The sequence below is a fragment of the Triticum aestivum genome, chromosome 2B, assembly GCF_018294505.1.
Source record: "Triticum aestivum cultivar Chinese Spring chromosome 2B, IWGSC CS RefSeq v2.1, whole genome shotgun sequence".
Classification (NCBI taxonomy): Eukaryota; Viridiplantae; Streptophyta; class Magnoliopsida; order Poales; family Poaceae; genus Triticum; species Triticum aestivum.
In genome coordinates this window covers 520057981-520064243 of record NC_057798.1, presented here as the reverse complement: position 1 = coordinate 520064243, position 6263 = coordinate 520057981, and positions in this window count along the sequence as shown.

Here is a 6263-nt window from a genome sequence, read left to right as displayed (position 1 = left end):
CATCATCATCATCAACATCAATGAAGTAGGATGTAGGCTTTTACCTCCACCGTGAGGGGCCGAACCTGGGTAAAAAACCTCGCATCTCTCACCCCACTCAACCCCTCTCAAGCTACCACATAGATGCAGAAGAGGTGTCTAGAGGGTAGCAATTTTTAAGTTTTTTAAGTTGAGGTTGGAAATTAGCAAAATTTCAAGCATTCACAATACAATTCAAGCAAGCATGCAAAGAGTATATGAGTAGCGGAAAGTAAAGCATGCAACTTGCAAGAAAGTGAAGGGATGGGATTGGAGCGTGCAAACGCAATTGGAGACACGGAGATTTAGGTGGTGCTATCGTACATCCACGTTGGTGGAGACTTCAACCCACGAAGGGTAAGGGTTGCGCGAGTCCACGAAGGGCTCCACCCATAAAGGGTCCACGAAGAAGTAACCTTGTCTATCCCACCATGGCCATCGCCCACGAAGGATTTGCCTCACTTGGGTAGATCTTCACGAAGTAGGCGATCTCCTTGCCCTTACAAACTCCTTGGTTCAACTCCACAATCTTGACGGAGGCTCCCAAGTGACACCTAACCAATCTAGGAGACACCACTCTCTGAAAGGTAATGGATGGTGTGTTGATGATGAACTCCTTACTCTTGTGCTTCAAATGATAGTCTCCCAAACACTCAACTCTCTCACACAAATTTGGCTATGGTGGAAAGATGATTTGAGTGGAAAGCAACTTGGCGAAGGCTAGAGATCAAGATTCTTGTGGTTGGATTGGAATGTCTTGGTCTCAACACATGAGTAGGTGGTTCTTTCTTAGAAAATGAATGCTGGAAGTGTAGGCACGTTCTGATGGCTCTCTCCACGAATGAAGAGTGGGTGGACAGGTATATATAGCCTCCACACAAAATCTAGCCGTTGCACACAGATTCCCAAACTCGGTGAGACCGAATGGTGAAACTCGGTCAGACTGATTTGGTTCAAAATGTGAAGGTTAGAGTTTTCGGTGGGACCGACAAGGTCAACTCAGTGGGACCGATGTGCTAGGGTTAGGGTAAAACCTCAACTCGGTTTGACCGATTACACAAACTCGGTGAGACCGATTTTGGTAATAAGCAAATAGAGAATTGGTCAAGCAAACTCGGTGGGACCGATTGCATATTCCGGTGGGACCGAAATTATTGCAACAGAAAACAGAGAGTTTGCAAGCCTATCTCGGTGAGAACGAGGTCCCATCGGTGAGACCGAACTGATTAGGGTTTATGGCAGTGGCTATGTCAAATGAACTCGGTGGCGCCGGATAGATCAAATCGGTGGGGCCAAGTTTGACTTTAGCTTTAGGACATATGTGGATATGAGAAAGTGGTTGAGGGCTTTGGAGCATATCACTAAACACTTTGAGCAAGCAAGCCATTAAGCAACACCTCATCCCCTTGTAATAGTATTGGCTTTCCTATGGACTCAATGTAATCCTGGATCACTAAAATGAAAAATGTAGAGCCTTGAGCTTTTGCCAATGTTTGTCCTTAGCATCTTGAAGGGGTTCCACATCCTCTTTTCCATGCCACTCCAATGTTGAACTTACCTGAAATATACTGGATGAAAATATTAGTCCAACAAGAGATATGTTGTCATTAATCACCAAAATCACCCAGGGAGCACTTGTGCTTTCAATCTCCCCCTTTTTGGTAATTGACGACAACATACAACAAAGCTTTAGATAAAGATATTGGGAAAATCAAGTAAAGCTTTGGAAAGACATGTAACATTCATTAGCTCCCCCTACATGTATGCAATCATGTGATTATGGAATATGAAAGCATGAGAATGCATAAGCATGACAGAGCAAGCAATGAGTTACATGTATATTGGCTATATGCATCAGAGCAAATGGTGTAGAAACTGGAAATATACCTTCATGTTCATGAGTCTCTCTTGCAAACAATATATACCACAACAAGAGATCTTCATGCATATGAGTGTGATGCATATACTTACCTTGTGGTCTTGAGCTAACTATGAAAGAGATGAACCTGAGTAAACAAGGTAAGATAACACAAGAACATCTACTAGACAGAGCAAGAATGAGAGACCACAAGAGTACCAAGACTGGGATGACATGTAGAGTGTGAGTACTAGGTACTCTAGTTGGTTATAGACATGTCCCCAAGAATAAAGATATGCAATGAATTCGAAAGATTTTCTTCCCTTAGGTGTCTTTCTCCCCCTGAATCTGACATTGGATAATGGGAGAATATAGTGTAATAGAAAATCAGAGCAAACAAGAAAATCAGAGCAAAATAATCACAACCTATACTATCATGTCTTTCCCCTCTTGAAGACATGAGACAACTTTCCTCTTAAGAATAATAAGCATCAGGAGAAGCTTTAGGTGTGCAGTCTCTCTTATGTGATAAGCTTTGATGTGCTCTCTCTCCCCCTTTGACATCAGTTTCCAAGAAGGGATCTTCTAGAACATGACTCAAGTAGGTTTGGTCCTTGAGTCACATTTACAAAGCAACATGTAATGGGATGCTGGTAGAGGACAAGTATCATTGAGTGGAGATGGAACAAATATGCAGGATGCAAATGACAAAGTATTTTTCTCAGCATTGAAATCGGTAACACCAAGTTGTTATTTTCGGTGGCACCGAGATAGTTCGGTTTAGCCAAAGGAAACAAACCGGTGAGGCCGAGTTCAACCCAGAGAAAAACAATTGTCACCTCAGCTCACTTAGGCAAATAAGATATCACAAGGATTTACAAGGAATTAACTAAAGGATTTGCAATGAATTGGATGCAGGGCATGCAGAACATAACAGAGAAAAGGAAAAAAAATCTAGATGAAGTTTATTTTTGAAAAGGGAACAAGCATGCAAGAGACAAATGCAAGAACACAGAGAAACAATAGAGAACTTCATCCAGAATTGGTCGGTGACGAAGTCGCTTATGTTAGAGTATATTGACTTAGGAGTCAAGTGAAGACACTTGATCATAGGTCATACTCATCGTTTAAGATCAAAATGGGGTTGCCATTTTTCGTTGAAGCATTTTGATGTATTCTCGTCTTGTTGAGTTACTTTGACCCATGTCTTTGGGTAAAGCTCTCTAAGATGGAATGACATACCTCTAGTGGTGGTGTTGATCTTGATCATGTAGTTGAACATGTGTAGGGTGCTCAAAGTTGATGTAGTTCATCAAGAGTTGGGAGCACCACTTGTAGTTGAAGTTCATCTACCTACATGGGTCAGTCTTGCAAGGAAGAGCACTTGTGTATCCAAAATGACAATCATGAAATTTGATGTAAAGAAATTGTCAAAGGATATATTGAAAGGATTTGTGGTTCCTTGTCTTCAACCACCATTTTGTAGAGACTTGGAGATGTAGAGATTGCTTTGAATGTGATTGAGTTGCAATCTCATAGAGTTGGGCTTATCCAAGTACCTACAAGGGTTAGATAGCATGCAAGCGTACAAGTATATCCAAGACATATGATCATCATCATAAGAGAAATATCAAGGATTAGTCATAGAAAGGCTCATGCCTTGCATGCATCCAAATGGAGTTTCTACTCCAAGTTTGAGGCATCAATGATGTTCAATTCACCTCTCAAACGGAAAAACACTTTCTCATCAAGCGGTTTGGTGAATATATCCACCAATTGCTTATCGGTACGAACATGCTTAAGTTTGATATCTCCCTTAGCAACATGATCTCGAATGAAATGATGATGAACTTCAATATGCTTAGTTTGAGAATGTTGCACGGGATTATGAGCAATCTTAATAGCACTCTCATTGTCACAAAGCAATGGAACATTTTTCACATATATCCCATAATCTTTAAGAGTTTGGGTCATCTAAAGTAATTGAGCACAACATGAACCGCGGCAATGTATTCCGCTTCGGCAGTGGATAAGGATACCGAGTTTTGTTTCTTGGAGGACCAAGACACAAGAGATCTACCAAGAAACTGACAAGTACTTGAAGTGGACTTTCTATCAACCTTGTCACCGGCATAGTCCGAATCGGAGTAGCCAACAAGATCAAAAGAAGACCTCTTAGGGTACCAAATGCCAAAACTTTGTGTACAAATTAAGTATCTCACTATCCTTTTCACAGCCTTAAGATGACATTCTTTGGGGGCCGTTTGATACCGTGCACACATGCACACACTTAGCATGATATCAGGATGGGAGGCACATAGATATAACAACGAACCAATCATAGAGCGGTAGACCTTTTGGTCAACCCGTTCGCCATCCTTAGTCAAGTCAAGATGTCCACTAGTAGGCATGGGGGTACTCATACCTTTGCATTCTTGCATGTTGAACTTCTTGAATAAGTCCTTGGTGTACTTTGTTTGAGAGATAAAGGTTCCCTACTTAGTTTGCTTGATTTGCAAACCAAGAAAGAACTTGAGTTCACTCATCATAGACATCTCAAACTTCTCCGACATTAGCTTTCCAAACTTTTCACTAAGATGAGGGTTAGTTGAACCAAATATGATATCATCAACATAAATTTGGCACACAAATAATTTTCCATTAACCCTTTTAGTAAAGAGTGTAGAATCAATTTTACCAATTTCAAAGCCTTCTTCAATAAGAAATTTAGTCAAGCATTTATACCATGCTCTAGGAGATTGTTTAAGACCATAAAGAGCTTTGTGGAGTTTGTAAACATGGTCGGGTTTCTTGGGATTAACAAAGCCGGGAGGTCGTTTAACATAAACTTCCTCCTCAATTTCACCATTAAGAAAAGAACTTTTGATGTCCATTTGATATAAGGTGATGTCATGATGATTGGCATAAGCAAGTAAGATGCGAATGGACTCAAGTCTAGCAACGGGGGCATATGTCTCACCGTAGTCCATACCTTCAAATTGAGTGTAGCCTTGAGCAATGAGACGAGCCTTGTTGCATACAACTTGTCCATCTTCATCTTGCTTGTTCTGAAACACCCATTTTGGTTCCAATGACATTGTAGTATTGTACTTCATAGGGCTTTTCAACCAACATCCACACTTGGTTCCTCTCAAAGTTGTGTAGCTCTTCGTGCATGGCATTTATCCAATCCGGATCTTCCATTGCTTTTTCAACCTTCATAGGTTCAATGCTAGAAATGAATGAGTAATGTTCACAAAAATTAGCCAAATGAGTTTTAGAGCGAGTAATTCTCCCAGGAATATCATCAAAGATTTGTTCGACAGGATGATCTCTTGAGACTCTTGCTCGAACTCGTGAGAGCTTTTGTTTGGGTCGGGGTGGAACATCCTCTTCATTGTCTTATTCTTCCTCTTGTCTTTCTTCGTTGTTGTTGGCGTTGTTGTTCTCCCGTGGAGGTGGAGAAGGAGGTTATCGAGGCTCATCTTGTTGTACACCCTCGTTTTCATCGTCTTGATGTGTCCCACTCGTGGATGCCTCCAAGTCAACTTGTGGTTCACCTTAGCGTGAAGTTGAGGCTTCCACTTGGACGGACGAGGTACTCTCCTTCACCTCCGTTGGGCGAATCTTGCCAATAGCACTACAAAAAAAATACACTTCCGTGATGATACGTGTTTGTCACGGTAGGTCACGTTTTCTGTCATGCATGTACATCCATGACAAATTTATGACAGAATCAAGATAGTCATACTTGTGTTGTCGTAGAAGTGTTCCATGACATTACCAAAATTATCATCACGGAAGTGTCCACTTCCATGATGATAAATCACGCGTCATAGAAGTGCTTTCATCAAGGGTGACCGACACGTGGCATCCATCGTAACGGGACGCTGTTAACCGCTGTTAACCTATCGGGTCCGTTTTTTGGATCCGATAACCCGCTAACAACCACGACCAATGCCGATTTTCCACGTGTAAAATTCTCATTGGCTGACGGATCCACGCGTCAGCTCCGCGTTGGCACAGGTGTCACTCATCCAACGGTCGAGATGGGCCTATGATATGTTGACACGTGGACCGACCCAAAAGTGGCCCACAAAGTTTAAATGGGCTGGCCCAACCAAAGGCCCATAAGATTTAGTGAACCATAATGGGCCGGCCTAGCTAAAGGCCCACAAAATTTAGCAGGCTGTAATGGGCCGGCCCAGCTAAAGGCCCACACGATTTTGCAGACCATAATGGGCCGGCCCAGCTAAAGGCCCATATGATTTTGTGGACCACAATGGGTCAGCCCAGCTAAAGGCCCACAAGATTCTGCAGACCATAATGGGCCGGCCCAGCTAAAGGCCCAACATTCTCTGTCAAATCGGCCCGTCAATGGTCTGTC